General features: G+C 39.4%; 1 long non-coding RNA gene across 1 annotated transcript in view; it reads left to right on the top strand.

Annotated features, from left to right (window-relative positions):
* LOC132772623 (uncharacterized) overlaps positions 1–5,889 on the top strand; it is a 32,340-nt gene extending 26,451 nt beyond the window's left edge. Inside the window, exon 5 of the long non-coding RNA XR_009631246.2 lies at positions 5,180–5,889. This is a non-coding gene — a long non-coding RNA (uncharacterized lncRNA). The remainder of the gene's footprint in view (positions 1–5,179) is intronic.
* Positions 5,890–22,971: the final 17,082 nt, after the last annotated feature.

Below are 22,971 nucleotides of genomic sequence, written 5' to 3'. Positions count from 1 at the left end.
ATTATTTTGTGAGGAAAAATACTTTCACTATCTTGGAATTTATTGGACTGGTTCATCTTTAACATGTTGACTTGCAGCAGTACAGACTTTGCTGCTTTTTATTTTCTTTGCCGCTTTGTGTTACACATTAAGCCTCCTATTGCTTTAAACTTCCAAAACCTGGTTTCATTTCAGTTTCAGTCATTCAAAGACAACTTGACAACCCACTTGCCAATACACTCTGTGATGTTATCTTCCACCTAATGAGGAGATACTTCCTGGAAATCTAACATTTTGCGAGCTCTGCCAAACCCATCCAGGAAACAAATGAGTTGAAGGGTGATGCGTTTAAAATAACTAGGAAGTCTGCTTCAACTTGAAGGGGAAATCATTGCCTTGGGACACACATCATAACAAATTGAAAGTGAAAAAGAATACAAGGCAGAACCCCGACAAGAAACCTCTGTTTGGAGACTTAGATTATTGCCAGATAAGGGGATGGAAAGAAGATCACAAGGTGACAGTCTGAGTTCTGTGACAGTTTTCAGGTAGTTATCAAGATAATTCAGGTATTACTTTCTGTATCAGTGTGCCTATCACAGTTCACATGTTATTGATGGCTGATCAATTACCATAAACTATTTTATTAATCAGCAACTATAACTAGCACAAAAAATTAAGTGCATAAAATTTCCTTATTTTACTTGTGTGAGAAAGGATGGCTTCTTAGCTTATGCATGTGTGCTTAGAATCATAAAATTAGAAAAAACCAAAATTGCTGGATGAAACATTAACAAACTTAGATATGCAGATGATACCACTTTGATGGCCAAAAGCGAGGAGGAGCTGAGGAGCTTTCTAACCAAAGTGAAAGAAGAAAGTGCAAAAGTTGGGTTGCAGTTAAACATAAAAAACCAAGATTATGGTAACAAGACTGATTGATAACTGGCTAAAAGAGAGAGAAAACGTGGAGGCAGCAACAGACTTTTCTAGGTGCAAGGATTACTGCAGATGTAGACTGCAACCAGGAAATCACAAGACATTTACTTCTTGGGAGGAGAGCAATGACCAATCTCAATAAAATAGTGAAGAGTAGAGACATAACACTGGCAATGAAGATCCACATAGTCAAAACAATGGTATTACCTGTACTAACCTATAGATGTGAGACCATAAGGAAGGCAGAGCGAAGGAAGATAGATGCTTTTGAACTGTGGTGCTGGAGGAAAATTCTGAAAGTGCCATGGACCACAAGAAGATCCAACCAGTCCATCCTTCAGGAAATAAAGCCCAACTGCTCATTGGAGGGAAGGATATTAGAGGCAAAGATGAAGTACTTTGGCCACATCATGAGAAGACAGGAGAGCTTAGAGAAGACAGTGTTGCTGGGGAAAATGGAAGGAAAAAGAAAGAGGAGCTGACCATTGGCAAGATGGATGGATGGTATCCTTGAAGTGACTGGCTTGACTCTGAAGATGGTGGGGGTGGTGACGGCTGACAGGGAACTCTGGAGTAGGCTTGTCCATGAGGTCACAAAGAGTCGGGAGAGACTGAATGAATAAACAACAACAACATTCAGTCTTCTATGCAGGAGTATATAATCAAAACACTGCTGACAAATGACCATCCAGCCTATTTAAAAACTTCTACAAAAGGCTAATCCACATACTTTGAGGCAGGGTATACCACCATCAAAACAGCTCTCACCATCAAGAAATTCTTCCTAAAGTTTAGGTGGACTCTCTTTTCTTGTAGTTTGCACCCATTGCTCCTTGTTCTATTTTCTGGAGCAGGGGTTCCCAAAATGTATTCCCCCCTGCACCCCACAAGCAGTCTGAGGGACCGTGAATTGACTCCCTGCTTTAAAAGTTTGATGAGCCTTGCTCCAGAATAATAGAAAATAAGCTGGCTGCCTCTTAAATATGGCAGCCTTTCAAATATTTTAAAATGGCTGTAGTGCCTATTTTCGAATTTAAGTAATTTATATCTAGTTTTTCCTCCTGTAATGCCAACGATTTAAGAAAAACAGAGTCATGGCAATTGGTTTCGCAAACCCCCTTCCTTTTAGCTTCTTGTAGAATTGGAGTTAGAAGTTTCCTAGGAAACAATTGTATAATACAATTGATTTTATGCTGCTTCTAGTTGTTTTGATTTAAAGAATGTTTCAATGAGGTTTTTAAAAATGTTTTATCTCTGTATTATTTTAATTGGTTTTGATTTGTTCATCACTTTGGGAACCCTTGTGGGCCAAGGGCAAGGTAGAAATACTTTAAACAAACAAACAAACAAACAAATTTGAGCAAACAATAAGAGCCCTGTAGCATTATATGGCAACTGTATGAGCTTAAAAATCAACAAATTTATTTGTAGCAGATGAATTAGCTACAATTACCTTTAATTCATTTACCCAGTTTTGAAAAGGTTCTAAGCTAATAATTTATCTATACTATAGAAATAATGCAGTTGGTCACCACTTCAATTGCCCTGACATAATGCTATGGAATCATGAGAATTGTAGTTTTTACAAAGTCTTTAATCTCCTCTGCCGAAGACCTGGTCATATATTCATATTGTGAATTGTTCTAGATGGTTAAAAGAACTGTAAGTGTAATAAAATAAAATTCTGTTGGTTATGAATATTACTTGTTAAAATAAAGGAATGGTTTCATATTTCTTCTCTAGTTTAATGCAAACATTTTTCCCCTGGCTCATCTTAATTTATATTTGCAGGGCCATTCCATGTCCTAATTGTTTTCTTCCTAACTGCATTCAGTGCCAACAGTGCAATATTTTATCTCCACGTAACATAGGGAAAAGAGGAGGGAAAGCAATGCCACCACAGTGGGTTATCTATACTGCTGTTTTTTTACCCGTCTGTTCCATTTAAAAAAGTTTTCTAAATATGGTCACTAACATTGGAACAAGAAATGATGTACATATGACTTTTTAAAGGAGTAATATTAACAATAGCAAGTAATATCAAGCTAAATAAAAGTTCATATAAGCATAAGACAAGCATCCCATTTTCCAGCTTCAAAATAATCTAACATGAATGCTGCACATTATGAGATCCTCACAATGTAAACCAGATTCTGGGGTTCATTGTGCACTAATCATGAGAAAGAGGAGTATTCCAGCTTTCTCAATCCATCATTGATCTCACATAGGGAATGGCAGCCAAGAGAAGAGTCTCAACTATGCTTGAGGTTCTCAGCATCATCTAGAACCTCGATCATATGGAGAAGGTAGAACATGCTGGTACTCATTGTTCTTTTCTTTAAGTGTGTGAAAGCCATTGGCTCAACTTTGCAAAAGCCTTGAGTAAAAACAACAACAAATGTTCTCTCCTCTTACTGAGTCCCATCATGTGTGTGATGGAGTCTCCTCTGGAGGTTTTTAAACAGAGGCTAGATGGCCATCTATCAGAGTGCTTTGTTTATGTATTTCTGCTTGACAGGGGGTTGGATTGGATGGCTCCTGTGGTCTCTTCCAACCCTATTATTTGAAGCTGCTATGCAAGAGTTTATCTCTTAGTGAGTTCCTTAGAATGTAGAAGAGAAGAAAGTGCTGTTCTTTCCATGAGTTGACAAAGGAGGCTAGAATGCTCCCTACACTTTCATTATGAAAAGAATCCTACAGGGACAACTGTACAAGTAGTTGTACTTTTAATCAGGTCTCTCAAACCTCTTTGCACAAATATTCATGTAGGAGGTGCAGTGGCTTTTAGCATTTACAGAATAATGCATGGGTTTCCCACTCAGCACCTATCACTGCCCCACTGACTCTAGCATTACCAACTGCCAATGGGGGTAACCCATTTATTCATCAAAGCATTCCCCCAAAACCAAAATTCCACACTGTTCCATATTTAGAGTAATAACTGGTCTGACCTTGCAGAAGGAAACTGAGTATACTCAAATGCTGAAGATCATGCTGGCACATTGCCAGAAGGATCTTTATCCTCATCCTTTCTCAAAGTGAACTATGTTATTTACATCCTATTTAATTAAGACTTGTTTCCTGTCTTGTATTAGTAACCTAATGAATATCATACTCCCAAGCAGCCATTTTGGTCAGCCACACAGTGCCTCAGAGCTGTTATCTTTTCCCCTCTCCTTGATTAGTTTTTCTCTCATTTTCAAGAAAGCAATGAAAGCATAACGAACAACCACTCATTCGATTAAAAATTATATACATATATATATATAGGCTTCAGAGGAAAATTGAGTTTTCTTATTTTGTGCTTTGGTAATAAAAATTGATTGGTTCTAGAGATCTCCGCTAGAATGTTTAGGCCCCGGCTATTACTGAAATCTAATGAGTCTTCTTCAAATGCATTACTGCATTGCTTGCAAACCTCAGCAACAGTAGACCTGTGAAAATTATAGAACAACTACTGCAGCAATAACTGCGGCTGTATTTTCACCATTAAAGTTTACCTGCATAAACAATTCCACACTATTTCTATCTTTTTTATAAGATACTTTTCCTCAGCAACAGGGTTGTGTTTAAATGTGCCAAGTTTTATTTAATACCAAGAAGGGGGAATTCAGTTCATCTTGCAAAAATACGGGTTTTAAAAATGGGATAGCTGATGGTTGAGGCCAAGTACATACTATATAAAGAAGTATTTCTTTTAAGAGGCATTCATCTAAAATTTCCTCCCAACCCTATTGTACATCTACTTTTTTCATTTAAAACATGTTTCAGAAAAGGAAATCACAGTTTCAAGCTGTGAGCTCATGTTATTTCCCTTGGTAACAAAGCTACACTATTATTATTATTATTATTATTATTATTATTATTATTTATTATGTGTGATGCATCGGTGAACAATGTGTGCAGATCCGAGTAGGGTGGCCTTTTGCAGCTAACAGATGATAATTTTGTCAGTGCCAATTGTTTTGAAGTGCAGGCCAAAGTCTTGAGGCACTGCACCCAGTGTGCCAATCACCACTGGGACCACCTTTACTGGTTTGTGCCAGAGTCTTTCCAGTTAGATCTTTGAATCCTCATATCGTGTAAGCTTTTCCAGTTGCTTCTTGTAAATTCTGTTGTCACTTGAAATTGCAAGATCGACATCTATACTTTGTTTTTTTCCACGATCATAAGGTTAGGGGTATTGTGTTCCAAAACTCTGTCAGTCTGAATTGGAATTCCCAGAATAGTTTTAAGTGTTCATTTTCTGTAACTTTTTCAGGCATGTGATCCCATCAGTATTTGTGGCACAAGTTCCAGTGGATCATCTGAGCAACAGTATTATGCCTCTGCTTGTAGTCCGTCTGCATGACCTTCTTCAGCAGCTGAGTATGTGATCCATCATTTCATCTGCTTCCTTACAGAGTCTATACTTGGAATTTGTCATCGACTTTTCAATGCTGTGTTTGATGGCATTTGTTCTGATTGCTTGTTCTTGGGCTGCAAGAATTAGGCCCTCATTTCTAATGGGACCATTCATACAATCCAAAACCAAACAATGACTTTTTAATTGTTTCTCCTTACTCAGTCCCTAACACAGGCACTGCAACCCGGGTCGGGTACTGGAGGTAGTCTTTTAATTATTTTGGAGGGAAAGAGGCTGTAAAGACAGGGGAGGCCATGCTGTTGTTGTTGTTACTGTTTCTTCTTCTTCTTCTTCTTCTTCTTCTTCTTCTTCTTCTTCTTCTTCTTCTTCTTCTTCTTCTTCTTCTTCTTCTTCTTCTTCTGTTTATTATGTTGAATACCCTGATTTTTCTCTCCACAAAGAGACTCGAAGCAGCTACATTAATTATTTGCAATGCTCAGTCAGGTGCATGGCAATTGCTGACTGGGATTATGTTTATGTTTGTGTTTCTCTGGAAAAATGTCTCTGTGTGGAAAGGCATTTACCACCTTTCTGTCTCTCTTACGCACGCATGTGCACACACACACACATACCCCTACCATCTTGATAAGTCCTTTTGCCTTTTATCACATTCTACAGTGGTTCTATTAATGTAGAAGTCTCTTAAGAAACTAATGTAAGACCAAAGGTAGACTGAGATTCTTTCTATCTTTTTGTCCTGACTTCACCTCAGTCTGAAAGACTACACTAACGTGCACCCCATCTCATAGTATATGTATTATTGAGACAGTAGACATATTGCATCCCAGTGTCAAAAGGGTATGGGCACACCTCCACTGACCAGTTAAGTCAGTTTCAAACCAGCATTGAAGAATGTGGTTTCACTGTCAGACAATTACACAAGAATCCTAGAACCGGTTTTGAGGCCCAGATGGTGATTAAAGCTGTCTTTCATACACTTTTGTGGGTACTAATTATCTAGGAGGGGGAAAAGGAAAAGGTGAAAGGACATCTCTTCTCACATTTGCTTCTATCTCTTCCACATTAACATGTGTTTGTATATGGGTTACCTGTAAGGTATGTCCTCTGCTTGAGAAATTAGAGATTAGGATTTTTGTGGAAGATTTACACCCAAATACCACTCGAAGTAGCAGTGTCTGTATTCACTACAATAGTTTCTAGTTAGTGTGTCTATGAGGACCCACACAAACTATTCTTGTTCTTTCTGACTTTGTACTAGCTTAAAATAAACTGATCTAAAGAACTGGTATAAAAAGTCTCTGAACTTATAAGAAAATATATTTGGATAAGCAAAACATGTATAGATTTTCCTAAGAACATTGGAAAGAATAGGATTTCTGATCTTTTTGTTCAGCTCGGAGAATTTAGCCATATAATAAATTTCTTGTTCAATGGTCTTGCCAACACATTCTGTCTTCTGGCATCATTTAGTCTTGGGTTACTTAGAGTTGTGTTGCCCTCCATGTCGGAGAGCAGACTATAGTTGTCTCTCTATCCTCCATGGTTGAAGAGCCCATGTTTTAGTGTCTTTTACCATGAGATATTATAAAATCTTTAGTATGTGCTAATAAAGCTGCTTTATACCATAAAGTTTTCACAAAGAAACTAAATCTGCCTTATTTCTCTGCTAGAACCTTTGTGTGGAGTGGTGGGTTGGAACTGGCCCCTACTCAACTACTGCTTGCAAACATTAATAACTTTGATTGTGAAATACACTGACATCTCTTACCATTCCTTACAGACACCTAGTTGTTGAGACGTCATCCAACATCTTTCTTCATAAGTTGTTTTGTCTTTTCACGATCACACTACAGCACATGTCCCTTCTGTAATGAAATGTAAACATACACATCTGCTGTTGGCAGAAACAGATGGACAAAGGTGAGCAACACTTCCCCCATGTACCTTTCATGCAAATTGTCATTCTAACACTGTTAAGCAAAATAGCCAAGCTTCCTCTCACTTCTTAGAAATTTGTCAAACAATAGAGAGAGCCCAATCAATAAGGGATGATTTCTTAAATAATTTAGTCTTTTCAGGGGTGTACTTAAACAGAGCTTTCTCTTCTGTTCAAACTGGCTGAATAAGCACCTGATGTTCAACAACTGCTCATTTTAAACCATGCCTGTATTTGTTCTCAACATGACGTTCTGAAACAGGAGAGGCTTTAACAAGAAATTCCTATGTGGAATTGATAATTAAAATGCCACAATACATTATTTGGTTAAATAACTGAAGTTAACTACATGACAATTAGATTGATCTCATATATGCATATTACAGCTCTATAAATGTCTTTTAATGGCATATAATTAACTTATGATATACTGCACCCTCAGCTTAATTATGAATATGCACTTGAAAAGTTTCATTTTGAGTGTCAGTGGAATTGGCTGCTAGGGTGATGTTCTGCCACTCAGACCAGAGGCAATGTTAGGACACCAGCTCATGTTGCTCTGGGCATTCAAAATGGTTTTAATTGAAATTCTAGGAAAAGTTATGACTAAGAGCCCTTCATTACAAAGATGAACTTCAAACATCAATTTTGAACATAACCTTGACAATATATAGGGTAATTGAGGGTTGCCACAGGAACTTCCTTCAAAGTGATGATTACGGGTAAGAACAAAAACTCTCTCCCCTTGTAATTGCTGGTGAAAACTCTAATAACAGATTCAGAAATTAGTTTGTGGGGAAAGGACTACTCTCCAGTTTGGATCATTTGTGCAGCAGCGGAACTCAGTCTGATCACTTCTTCATATCTCAGTGAACTAACTACACAAAAACCCTCCTCACTGTTCCAGCAGTGAAGAAAAATGAAGGAAACAACACATAGCTCTTCCCTGCCTCCTTTTTAGAATAATTATAGAACAAAAACAAATAATCCTTCAAGATAATTATACTGAGTCTAAATTTCCCAGTTGTTCCTTGTGCCCAGCATGCAACATAATGGTAGGGATGAGAAACCGAGGAGGGGAGAAACTTCCTCTTCCTTTTGTGGACACTTCCCGACAGAACAGCAGTGAAGGCGTGTGTGTGTGTGGTGGTTACAGAGATAAATATGACAGAGAAGCTAAATTAATTTTTGGACAATACAGTGATTGCAATGGAAGAATGTATAGAATTTTGGTGATTTTGAGATTGTCAAAAACACAATCCATTTCACACTTACCAAGATTTGGTACGAGACAAAAGGCACCATGCTCCAGGTAGGCACACAATGGTGAGTCAACTAAATTGGGCATGATTTTTAAAAAATATATAGAAGGCTTAAAATGTGTACAACTACAAAAAGCACACAAACATGCTTTGATCCAGAAGTGGGAAATGCACAGTCCACGGTCCACATGCATCCCCATGTTAAAAATGTTCCATATTGTATGTTTCTAGCTTCTTCTTCCGAGAAAAAAAGAATAATATATTCTTAGTTTTTTGGGAGACACCGACTGGTCTTTACAACTAGATTAGGATTTGAATCTAGGAGTTCCAAACATCTGGTCCCAACACTCAAGCCAATGTATCCCACTGCTATTATTCCAGGGACTGGATTATTTCTTTAATTTACAGCCTGCTTTTCTCCCAACACAGGACCAAAGGTTAAATTCTAATCAAAAATACAATGAAAGGTACAGAATTGTTAAATAAATAAATGAATAAATAAATAAATAAATATCATATAGATATAAAACAATTTTAAAAGACAGTTAAAATAAAGCAATTGTGATAAAACTACAAATACAGCTCACTTCAATTAAAATACTTTCTGAAACAGGACGTTAGTATTCAAAGACCTGTATGAACAAGAAACAAGGCAGAGAGAAAGCCAATCTACCTTTCCCTGGCAGGGAATTCTATAAGTTGGGATCTGGAATAGAAAGTCTCTCGCCCTTTTCAGCCTTGTCCACATAGTGCCACCCTGGATTCAGACTTGTTTTTTGGGTGCCTACACCAATTCCATTGTTTTTTCTCCTTTCCATTCCATGTTGCTGGCTACATCATGTTATCCATTTGGTGTCAGGGTTAACAACAAGTTTTTTCTAGGATGCCATATGTCATTAAAGGAATAAAATAAACTTTAGGGAAAAATAGTGTATATGAACCTACTTACAGGACTTAGGGACTATACTCTTTATGTGCATTTCATTATGATAAAATATGACATACAGTATAACCACTGTATCCATAAGTCTTCCTAGATTTAGTGCCGATAGGAAAAAGTGCTCATAACAACAAACCCTACTGAAATCAAGGACATTTGAATGAAAAATATCACAGGGTCATACTGGAGGACTTAAACATATTTTGCCAGATGTGGATAAAGGAAACCATGGATACCAGCCTCGTGGGTGCTGGGGTTGTATTGTATTTGATAAAGCACAATTAACTCACAGAGCATTATGGAATTTTGAAAAAAGCACAAAACCAGTGAAGGAAGAGATTTTAATAATAAGAGGAATACGACAAAGATCTTTAATGTAACGTGCAATTGAAAGGTATAGTGGTAACTTGGTCTGACATCTTCTGTCATATGATGAAGGAATCAGGCATGGTACAAAAATGCTGGAATGATTTTTTTTAACTATAGAGAGATGACTGGGTCTATGTGCATGTGTGTGAATATGTGGTTGTGCATGACAATGTACTTAGCATAATGGTTAATCTGGCCCAGAACGAACCCACTGGAGTTCCTTTAATAGACTGTATAATTATAAATGTCTGTAACTGCCTTAATAGGATTGAAGCTTTTGTGCCTTATCAGGAATACTTTACTGGATGAACAGATTTAATGCATCGTTATAATTTTTTTAAAAATGCTGCTAAATCTACAGTTGCTTTGCAATTCAGAAGAGACCCATAAAAAGAAAGCAAGTGCATTTATCTTTTCTCTCCAGATTTTCATCCTGTTATGCGTCTAATGGAAGTGTTGGCATCAATCATTACCACACAATGGCAAAAAGAAAAAAAATTAAAAATTAAAAAAACCAAATTAATGCTATTGCATGCTTCTCTCTGATTAGTTCAATTTTGTACAAACTGCCTAATGTGCTGTTAATAATATGTAATTTCAGGTACAAAATGGATAAAACTCATTCTCCTAGTACTATGACAGAAAAGTTTTGATGAAGTTCTATAGAATTATTGTGCCTCGAAAGAGAATACTGCACTGCCAATTTTTATCAAGTCTTGGGTAACCACGTAAGGCTACTTAAAGGGGACAGCGCACAAACACCCCATGGACAGAATTCTGATTTCATTAAATATTCAAACCTTTCTGACATGTAATAAATATATCCACAGAAACCAGCCTCAGTTCATTCAATTTATTAACAAATAATTTCATCATCTCCAGGTTCCATACATATTGTTTTCTTTATTTCCTTGGGGAAAGTCAACCTGATTCCATCATTCCTATGAAGTGGCCTTTCATGAAATTTGCTGTGAGTAACAGTGGAAATTGTGACTGTGTTTGTATACATACAGACAGGCGCAAGCACATGTATGGTAAGACCAGAACAGATCCACTTTCAGAAAGATCTTTCTGGGACCATATTAATTTACTGTAGATCACTATTGGTACTGAAATTCATAGTGGCTGCTATAGTCCAAAAAAGTAACTTTGCAAAGGTCTGAGTAGAACTTAGTGTTAATAGGGTCCAGTAAAAGAAAATATTTGGAGAGTGTGTATATCAAAAGCTGTTGAAACCTGCTACTTCTCTAAACCAGTGTTAATATTTTAAATATAGTAAGTTAAAAAGTATGTAATCTTTCCATCTGTGTTCCGAAATGCTACACTGTAATTCAGAGTCATCAACTAAAATAGAGCAAGATATACTGTAGGAACATTTCAGTGTATGAATAACTAACCACCAACAGTTATGGACACTCACATACTTGGTGGTTATTGCAAATTTATTTATTATTTATTTATTAACTTTATTTGTACCCCGCTACCATCTCCCCAAAGGACTCAGTGCGGCTTACATGAGGCCGAGCCCAAACAACAACAATACAAGCAATAGAACAACAATACAAGCAATTAAAAAACAACACAGACAATAAGATAAACAACATTATCAATAAAATAACACACAATTAAAAACAGAGTGGAGGCCAAATGTAAGGTTAAAATTGGAAATATGCTGGAACATGAATGGAAGGTGATACTGGTATTTGTGAAAGGGCATACGAGCAGACTTTGAAAATGTAAAGTGCTTTCGAGGACAAAGTGCTATGGAATCATTATTCCGGGAAGGCACACTGGAACAGCCACATCTTCAAGTTCCTTCTGAAGACTGCCAAAGTTGGAGCCTGTCTGATGTCTTTAGGGAGTGAGTTCCAGAGTCGAGGGGCCACCACCGAAAAGGCCCTCTCTCTCGTTCCCACCAATCACGCCTGCGATGCTGGTGGGATCAAGAGCAGGGCCTCGCCGGATGATCGAAGAGATCGTGTGGATTCATAAATGGAGATGCGGTCACACAGGTAGGCGGGTCCCAAACCGTTCAGGGCTTTGTAGGTAAGAACCTGCACCTTGAATTGGGTCCGGTAGATGAAAGGCAGCCTTAAACAGGAGGGATGACCTCTCTCTGTAAGGGGCCCCGGTTAACAACCTGGCTGCCGCCCATTGGATCATCTGAAATTTCTGGGCTGTTTTCAAGGGCAGCCACACGTAGAGTGCATTGCAGTAATCCAATCTAGAGGTGACTAAGGCGTGAACCACCTTGGCCAGATCCGCCTTCCCGATCCACCATCAAGTCAGCCTTTACTTATGATAACCCTATGAATGAGAAGCCTGCAAGACACCCTTCAGCAGTAAAAAGCACTGTTTCAGCCAGGGCTTAAGAGCTATGGTCCTCTGGATATTGTTGTATTCCAGTTGCCTTTAGCCCCTTGATACCTGTTCGGCACGTAGAAATGATGCTCTCCTGGCACATAGAAATGACTCACCAGGAGAGCAGGAGGGGGGAGCGATTTTCCTCCCTCCTACCCTCCACCCCCACTCTCCTGGCACGCCATTTCTATGCACCGGGAGAGCTCGCCAGGGCTTTTAATGGAGGGCACATAAGTTCTTCTTAGTTTTCTAAGGGCTTGGGGGGAGTTGGGTGGGTATTGCCACAGTTTACTGGGCTTATTTATCAGACAGTATTCTGCAATCCAGACCTAGAAATAGTGCATTTATCCAAGAAGGAGCGGAATAAATGCACTATCAAATTAATTCGCTACAAACCAGGATTTAATGAATTAATGCAGGAATTAATGTGGGACTGTCCAGAATGTTGTCTGGACAGCCCCTCCTTTATTGTGGGAGTTCCTGAAATAAAGATCCTTTCTGAACCAGCCCTAAGTGCCTCTGAATGGGTTCCTGATTGACTGTTCCATGAACAATGGTGATTTCTCCCATTCATGGAAGGGACAATGTTTCAAGGGGAAATCTATGTTCAAGGCTGGGGGTAAGGATGCAATTTTCATAAATTTATTTATTTATTTATTTTATTTTATTTAGAACTTTTATATACCGGTCTTCTCACCTCCGTAGAGGGACTCAGGCCGGTTCACAACAACAGTATCACAAACAATTGTTTAAAAACATCACATCCCATAATACACTAAAACATTAAAATACTAAAATACAGTCATATAATTACATTGGCCAAGTTGTCAAAATAAAATCGTAGTTCATCACCATCCGTCCATGTAGTCGCGAGTTATTGACTCACTCATCAGTGTCTCCTTCCATCTGCAGCTTCCAATGTCACTGGTTATGCTACTTCACAGAACATTTTTTCAGTAAGCAGAAGGGTCATAGTGTAAGGGGAATTGTGAAAACGACCTCCCATTCCCTTAGTGTATAATGAGTAGAAGTCCACATAGTGCCACCCTGGATTCAATCCACTGAACAGAGTAGTATTGCTTGATGTTCTTGTTAACTGATGTCAAATTAATTTTGACTTAGGTAACCTGGAGGTCTCTTATTCATAGATTCACCATATCATCAACCATCTTGCTCAGGTCTTGAAGACCACTGTAATTGTAATCATTATCCCACAAGAGTCTCTGTTTAAGCCAAAATACATTTCCTCTGAGAATCTTTCTCCTTCTGCTTTTCTGGTGGATTGACAGCAGACACTGGGCACATGTAACCTTCCAAATAATCCTGATGCCATTGCCAAGCTTCACTTTGGCAGCTTTGTAGAGATTAAGTTTCCTAGTTTTGTCCAAACTATTTCATGCTGCTTGCATGATAGCTACCTAAAATGCTCTTGGGCCCATCAAATATCTTATTAAACAGATCCTATATAGTCTAAAGTGCTCCAGGAAATGGAACATCACAATGTTCACTTAAATCTAATTTGTGATTGCTCGTCTTTTTTCTGCAATAAACAGTCCTAGAGTTTATTTTTTAAAAAGCAAGGCAAGAGGAGTGAAGTGAAAGGAGGAATTTGAATCAGGTGGTGGGCATGCAATTCTCAGGCCATCTTGAGGTGTTCAAGAGATTTAATTGATGCTTGAGGTACAGCCAAAGAAAACTCACACCTCAGCCAACTGTGCTTCTGCACTAGGTGATGTATATTTCTTTATACCAAAAATAAAATGTAATCTCCTTCCATGTGATTAAAAAAAACCCCTGCCTGGTAGCAAATCATCTATCCAGAGCCAATCACTAAATCCAAATATTTTATGAACATACTGCGGAAAGTTCTGTTCCTTTGCAACAATAGATGAAGTGTACTGAAAACTCATTGCTGTGTGATTCTCCTCTACAAAGTAATTAAATGTGCAGAAGTACAAGGATACAGAATGGAAAGCCTCCAATTATAAGTAAAGGGGAGCCAGCTTTTTTCCTTCTTTTTTAACATGACAGAAAACTCTGGAATGTATTTTTAACATTTATTCCACATCCCCAATAATTTGGCAGACACAAAGACTTGCCAGTAGTCTGTTTGATTAGATCTGTTTGATTAGATCATCTTAACTATAAACTATTAAATATATTTATATAATGTAAAAAACTATATTTTCTCCACTTTCCTCTCTGTATAATAAGGAAATCACATGATACAACTAAGATTTATATCTAGACTATATTGGAATATCAGTTTGTTTTGTTACGTGCCTTCACATCATTTCAAATTTATGGGAATCCAAAGGTGAATCTATCACAGGACTTTCTTGACATCAATCGTTCATAAGGGGGTTGCCATGGCCTCAGGTTGAGAGTTGGTTTTTCTTGCCAAGCATGGATTTGAACCCTAATCTGGGACTCTTCCTCCTTAATACTCTGAGCATGCATAATTCAAGATGTTAACATATTACCCACATACTTTCCCTTAATCTCCTTGCACTCCTAACCCCAGTACCTGTTCAGAATTTATCACCTGATAAAGAGCTATAGAAATGTTTGGGAATTTTGCAGAGCTGAAATAGCAAGCCATAAGAATAATTCACAAGTCATCTGTGCTGCATAAAACTATCAGAATGACCATCACACAGACTATGTAAGGCATATCATAATGACCACAATTCACCTCAGATGGATTACTTTCTATTTTCCCATCATTAATAATAGCATGAGGTAGCAGATAACTATGAAGTGTCCCCCCGCCTCCATTTTTTCTCCTTAATGGAAAGCCATATGATATCCATTTCACTTGGACACAGTTGGATGCATTATGATGGGTCTTCCAAACACTGACCCCTTCTTTTTTGCTGGCTTGTCTTATGCAAAGTTGAGCCAAAATTGATTTTTTTTCATTTAATAAAGGAAAATAGATGGTGTGGTTTACACTTTGTGAAAAATGTTGTTTTTTTTTTTAAAAAAAAATATATGGATGAATCACTTTTGATTATAAAACAATGCTTTAATAGAATGTAAATGTTTTCAGCAAAGTCTATTTTTGGGAAACAATTCTGTGAGTATTTGTGAAGATACCTATCTAGGAACGACCTGGCTATGGTGATCCAGGTGACGGTCATCTCGAGGCTTGACTACTGTAACACCCTCTACATTGGCCTTACTTTGTCAGTGATCCGGAAACTGAAGCTGGTGCAAAATGCGGCGGCTCATCTTCTCGCCGGAGTGCCAGCGAGGTGTCGTATCACCTCAATCCTCCAATAGCTGCACTGGCTTCTGATTGAGTACCAGATCACTTTCAAGGTGCTGGTACTAACCTTTAAGGCCTTACATGTTCTGGGGCCGGCGTACCTGAGGGCCCGCTTATCCCCCTACCAACCCCAAAGATGGAGCCCCTGGTGGCGCAGTGGGTTAAACCCCTGTGCCGGCAGGACTAAAGACCGACAGGTCACAGGTTCGAATCCGGGGAGAGGCGGATGAGCTCCCTCTATCAGCTCCAGCTCCTCATGCGGGGACATGAGAGAAGCCTCCCACTAGGATGATAAAACATCAAATCATCCGGGCGTCCCCTGGGCAACGTCCTTGCAGATGGCCAATTCTCTCACACCAGAAGTGACTTGCAGTTTCTCAAGTTGCTCCTGTCACGACAAAAAAAAAAAAACCCCAAAGATTACTCCGATCTGAAGATCAAAGTTTGCTTTCAGTCCCCAACATCCGGACTTATCATTTGTCATCTACTAGGCATAGAGCTTTCTCGATTGTGGCCCCTTATTTATGGAATGCCTTGCTGATTGAAACTCGAACCATCCAAGACCTACTTGCTTTTCGGAAAGCCTGTAAAACTTTTCTTTTCCGGCAAGCTTTTGATGGGTGAACAACCCGGACTATGCCTGTTCTCGCCGCCTATTGTTTTGTTATTGTTATTTTTAAAGCTAATTGTATTGTTTTAATCTGCTTCTGTAAACTACTCCGAGCCAAATTGGGAGTAGCGGTATACAAGTTAAATAAATAAAATAAAATAAATATATATTATAGCGGTGATGATGTTGGAAGTGGAGAATCTGAAAAACAGATGATTTCTGATCTATGGAAACCCTAAGGTGAACCTGTCACAGGGTTTTCTTGGCTGTATGGCCATGTTTTAGAAGCATTTTCTTCTGCCGTTTCACCTGCATCTATGGCAGGCATCCTCAGAGGTTGTGAGGTCATGACCCAGTGATTCCGGCCATGGAAACCTTTGATAACTTTCTTCCTTTCTATCATGTCCATTTACTAATTGTTTATGGATAATTTGGTATTCTGCTGGGGATCTAAGATCCAGGCCTAATGCTCTCTTACTGAAAATACCAAGGGAATGTTTATTGATATGAGGAGATCTTGTTGAAAAATTGTTGCTTTGTGATCTAGCTGCAAAGCAGGAAATGTGTAAAAGCACTTCTACCTTCCAAGGTCAATGTGATATGTTTATCCAGACATTTTCTTTTTCTTTTTTAATCATTGAGATTCTTGCAGTATAGTAGTGTCACAACTAGACACTAAGATGTATTACTGGAGACACACAGGACATGGATGAGATGGCTTGAATTTAATAGGAAGTCATGTTCGTTTCTGGTGGCTCTAAGACAAATGCCTGGAGGCTGACCTCTGCTTATCCTGCCATGCTTTTTGCCTCTCCATGATGTTTGACCTCTGTCCTTCTAGTAACATAACAATTACTGATTCATTTCATGGTATAACATACCCCAAAGCCCTGCTTTGCCTTTCAGACAGCTTAGATGTAGCAATAACTATGTCCAAGAGCAGAGAATAGTAACTGAAACACATATATTATATTTTTATTATCTTTAAAAAAATCATGTGTTATGGGATTGAGATGAACAAATAAAGTATATCTGGTAATGAAAAGACTCCCAATGCAGTCCCCACCAAGAAAAACACTATGCTTTTTTTTGGGCGGTGGTGGTGGTGGTAGTGGTGGGGGGGGGGGGTCCAGACAACTGGTTCTTTCATTTCATTCTAATCATTCCAAAGATTTTCTACCCCACTTTTCTCCCCTCACGAAATAGGTTTCAATGTGACTGAAGCATGAACCTGATAATAAACAAGTTAAAAGTTAAACTATGAGTTCAATCAAATGCCATGGTAAAATCATTTATGCATATATTTTCCCTCAGCATTGCAGATTTCTGAGCATTGCACTACTACAACACTTTGCACATCCATGGCTATACTTACAGTGGAGTGGGGGCAGAAGCACAATCCTATCCCTGGCATCAACTTCTGTGTCAGCACGAGAGCACAGAAGTGGGCCATTGCACTGTGACACAATCAAGGCAATGGGTTGCACATGATGACGTGCATTAGGAACCATCACATAGGTGATGGCCCTGCTTCTATGCCAGTTTGCTGATTTTGTTGAATAAGGTCACAAGACTCATTGAAACCAATTAATCATTAAATTACTGTGTGAATAAGAAGGGTTTTCCCTGCTAGATAGAACTGCATAGAAGGGAACAATCTATACTTCCATGGAAGAGCATTCCACAATTTGGAAGCAGCCACCAAGAAGTCTCTTTCTCTCTCTTCTGAATCTCCAAACATTCTACAATTTGAGGAACATTAGTGATTCCAGCATGTGACAGGCTCAAGAAGAAAAGATTCCTTGAGCTAAAGCAGAAGGACACTGCAATGTGACACAGGACCTCCTTTTCTTCTTCTCCCACTTGCATGTGGCCAAAAATCAGGAAAGTTTCCTGTCCCTTTAGAACATGTTTTTGCACTGCTCTTTCCCTTTCCTGGGTTCTCCTCTTGCATGAATTAACATCTGGCATTTGCTAACTATTTTAAAGAGTCAGGGAACAGTCACAGAAAAAGTCTTGCAAAATGATCTACTACAGTATGGTGGGGTTTGCAAAGCTATTCATCATTGATACCCAAAGTTTGAACCTCACCATTGTAAGGGTGCTCTCCACACTTAAGCTGACCTTCTCCCTCTTCCTGATCCATTTAGAAGTGAGACTTTGTATAATGGTTCTTGATGTTGTCTTCTAGAAATTGAATCCACATGAATAATAATGGCTCATGAGAATTGCTATGAGCAAAGGGAGATAAATTTGTGTTAAAACTTGCACCGCCATACATCACATTTATGTAAAGCTAAAGTTGTCTGTAAAATTTCTCCATATAGCTCACAGTGCTGGTTGCTCACAGTACTGGTACATTTGGAAAAATAATGTGATTTATAAATGAAATTTTATTTCCCTTTGGTATCACATAAATGGGAACGGTAATGTTCTCTTGAAGAGTCCTCCGTGATATACTTTTTTTCATTAATACAAAGAAAAGAAACTAGCTTATATTACCAAACAGGATACTTACTTACTGTTGTAAAGTGTTGGAAATGAAACCTGAGATCCAGTGTATTCTGATTTATGGATGGCTAAATATTCTAGCTCTTCCATCTTGGCTTGCCATGGGCAATATGACATTATTAAATGGAAACATTTCATCTGGCAGTCATCACTCTTCATAGTCAGAGTTCCAACTATGCATCTATCAACTAGAGATGGGAAAGAAATTTGTTTTTACTGAGTTTTAAAACAAATTTGTCCAGTTAATGATCTGCAAGACTACTAGCAAATACATGCATATAACTTTCAGTTTCCTGTTGTCAGGAAGAAAATTAACTATCTGATTCCTTTTTGAAAGTTGTGCAAGTAAAGGTACACCCTTAAAAATAAGGGTATTGGAGAAATAGTACAAACACCCTTTAGTCAATAGGAAAATGAAAAATATTCACATTGAAAAATGTTCAAAAAAGAGCATACATTAGGAAAAGTGCAAATATAAATATGATTGGTCCTCCACATTGGCGTAGGTTAGAGGGCTGTTAAGAATTTTGGGAGTGGAAGTCCAAAACACCTGGAGGGCCAAAGTTTGCCCATGCCTGGGTTAGAGGCATAGCAACCCAATAAAAGTGAGGAAAGTGAGGAAATTGTGAATATATCTAGTGGCAGGGCAAAACTTAATGGTGGAACCTCAGATGCAGTTATACCAGGTTCACACAGCTACCCATGCTTCAAAAGGAAAAGGGCAGGTTGAAAGATCACTGTCTCACCCCCCCCCCCCCCAGGCCTGGGCTGTCTATGAATGTTGTGTGCACATTCACACAGGAATCTCATGTTTTGGAAGGATAAAACAGATTATCTAGATCCATTTCAATCTGGTTTCAGGCTTGGCTGTGGAACAGAGGCAGCTTTGGTCACCTTGGTGGATGACTTATGCAGAGAGCTAGATGGGAGTGTGTCCCTATTTGGTCTCCTGGATCTTGCTGTGGCTTTCAATACAATTGACCATGGTATCTTTCTGGGTGGTCTCACTGAGGCACTGTTTTACAGCGGCTCTGATCCTTCCTGGAGGACTGTATCCAGAAGGTGGTGCTGGGGGACTCCTATTTGAACCCCTGGCTTTTGACCTGTTATGTTCCTTAGGGTTCCATCCCCCCCTCCCCATACTGTTTAATAAAACAGCTGGGAGATGTCATCCAAAGTTTTGGAGGACAGTACCCCCTATATGCAGGTGACACCCAACTCTACTACTCCTTTCCACCTAGTGTCAAGGAAGCTGTCCTGACCCTAAACCAGTTTATTTTACTGCTGTTTGTTTTTCATTCTGTTTTAATTTTTATATTTATATATTTTAAATTCTGTGCTAATGTTTTTGGGTCAAGCAGCTTTGAGTCCCCTTTGGGGAGATAAAGCAGAGTATAAATTAATATAATAATAATAATAATAATAATAATAATAATAACTGCAGTGCAGTTCATGGGCTGCAGTTGGTGAGAGCTAACACTGCTTTTCTGCCCTCTCAAGGCTACAATCAATGCTGCTACTCTGCTTAAGAAAAGCAGAGTAGCAGCAGTGGACATACCTCAAATATCTAACTGGTAGACAGTGGACAGACAGTATGGGCATAATATGCTCACTCCTGGATGTTCCTGTGACCAATCTGGCTACTGCATATGAACTAGGAGGGTGTTTTTTTTGGGGGGGGGGGATTGAACTTTCAATTGGGAGAGCTGGGACATGGAGAGAGCTAACATCAGTGATGGATTTTGCCAACTGCTCCACTGAAGCCAGCCGTTTCATAGCCCAAGTATGCTGAATGCAATTTGGGAGTTTTATTCAAGTTTGTGCCACTCTGAAATGACAGCCACAAGAATGGGGAAGAATTCTAAGAAAGTTAAGTCCCCTGTGATCCCTTCCTCATGCCAGCGACTAGGCCAGGGTTCTGCACACCATTGGCTATTGAAGTAAACACCAAAACCCCATGAACCTGAGGCATCCGATGCTACCTGAAGTGCATTTTTAAACAAAATATCCTGCCTCCAGAATGATATCCCGTTGAAGTGAGTTAGGAAACTAAGCCATACTTGTAAGTCACTCCTGATAGCCCTGGTGATCCTAATATGGTGATGAGGTCGCGTGGCACCAACTGTGGCATCACAGAGCCTTCCGAGAAAAGCCCTGCCAGGAGCTATTGCCCTACAAGCAAAGTTTAAATGGCCTATGAGTTCCTGGAACTCTCTCAGTATTGCCTTTTTCCTGTCCATAAATCCTGATATTCTACTAGTTAGATCTGTGATCTTATCACGAGGCAGTCTTGAGTACTGATGTACTGTATCTACCTCTATCCCCAAGAATGTCAGCTTTGTCACAGGGCCTTCGGTTTTCTCAACTCCCAGTGGTACACCTAGCTCCCTGGCTAAATCCTCAAATGCCTCCATTAGTGTGGTGCACTCCCCCGACCCGGACCTCCGTAGAAAAAGGAAGTAATCGAGGTAATGCACCACATCGCGTAGGCTCGTCTTCAGCTTTACAGCCCATTCAAGGAAAGTACTAAACTTCTCAAATGCAGTGCAGGACACTGCACATCCCATTGGTAGAGCCCTGTCCATGTAGAATGCGCCTTCGAATTGAAAACCTAACAATTCGAAATCCAATGAATGCACTGGGAGAAGTCTAAATGCTGACCTGATGTCACATTTAGCCAATTCTGCCGCTGTGCCTCTTGAACGTACCAGGCGCACAGCTGCATCAAATGATGTGTAATGTACTGTACAATCTACCTCGGGAATAGCGTCATTCACCGACGTGCCCCTGGGATAGGACAAGTGGTGAATAAGACGAAATTCACCGGGGGCCTTCTTGGGCACTATTCCTAATGGTGACACTCTAAAATTAGGTGTAGGTGGGGAGGCAAAAGGGCCTAAAACTCTACCCTCCCGCACTTCCTTTCCAATTTTATCCCTAACTACCTCCTCCATCGCTATTATAGATTTCAAATTAGCAGACCTAAAGGGTGCTCTAGGACCCTGTGCTGGAATTCGAAAGCGTCCTCCACCTTCGCTGTCCTTAAAGGAAGTGAAGAGGGCAGCAAACTTGCAGGCTCCACCCTCCCCCAAAAGTAGTCCCTGTGGACTAATTTTGGGCAGGCCTTTTGAGCGGCGGAAGTGGCAAAAACCTCTCTCACACTACCTTTGCCAGTGTGATAAAGGCTCTTATTCAAGTTTGTGCCACTGTGAAATAGTTAAAAAAATTGAAGATCTACACATCCTCTGACCCTTAATGTGTATCGGTTCTATAGTCATTTGCATCTATGGTCATTTACTCTCTCACTACGCATAACAAGTCCAGCCTTATTTTATATAATTAGAAATTAATACTCTACATCCATTTTGCATTGCAATTTCAACACACTTTTCATAATCAACATGGGACAGAAAAGCTTGCTTCTTCAACCTGCAGCTCATTTCTGTGTTTCAGACTTTTATGGTTTAATTGATAATTTTATGTTACTGTTGTTTTATGTTAGGTTTTCATGTTTTGTAAAGCACTGAATTTTTCTGTGAATATGTTGGAAACTGCTTTGATTCCCCCCAGGGGCGAGAAAAGCAGTATATGAATTAAGTAAGTAAGTAAGTAAGTAAGTAAATTTTCTGAGAACCTACAAAAATTGGTGTGCACACTTTCCATATTCTGAGTTTGGGTTTTCAGATGCATGCTTTGCGTGACTATGAGATACTTAAAGCATTATTTTCCTCTTTCTAAAAGATTTAGCAGTACCTTAGGTCTCTGAAGATCTGAGCAAATTCTATAAGGAAAAACCCTCTTCTAGTTGATGACTTGGCAGAATGCTAATGAGATGCACAGTGTTGTGATAAACAGATGGGAAGAGACTGAAAAGCAGCTCCACAAACGGTCTGTTCATGGCATAGACTTTATAAGATGGAATCACTGTCCTCACAAGATGAGTAAGGAGAATGGCCTCCACTAGGCATGTAGCTGTGGGGGGGGGGGCTCGGGGGGCTTTAGCCCCCGCCCCCCAAATTCTCATGGTGGTCTGTGAGAAGGCCTTACTGGTGCATTATGTAAACTGTTATGTTTATTCCTATCATGATCTGATCACCATACTCAATATATCCCATATGCATGGAGGGGGTATTGGGGTAATGATACAAAAGGTTTGCTAGGGTAGACCCTCTTTCACTCAGACTCAGCCCCCCCCCCCGAACCCCCCCTGAAAAAAATTCAGCCCCCCCTCCCCCCGAAATGAAATCCTGGCTACGGGCCTGGCCTCCACCAAATCTGAAATCCCTTGATACAGGACAATTCCCCTATCCATGGTTTCACATTCAAAAACAGATTGCCCCCTGGAAGTGTTTGTAAACCTTTCTGGTCCTCCAGTGCTATTCTGAGACTCCTGTTCTACCCCACAACCTTTGTCTTGTGGGGTTCCT

This window comes from Anolis sagrei, chromosome 4 (assembly GCF_037176765.1).
Source record: "Anolis sagrei isolate rAnoSag1 chromosome 4, rAnoSag1.mat, whole genome shotgun sequence".
NCBI lineage: Eukaryota > Metazoa > Chordata > Lepidosauria > Squamata > Dactyloidae > Anolis > Anolis sagrei.
The sequence above is the reverse complement of the archived record's forward strand: the minus strand, read 5'-3'. Positions and strand labels throughout refer to the sequence as shown.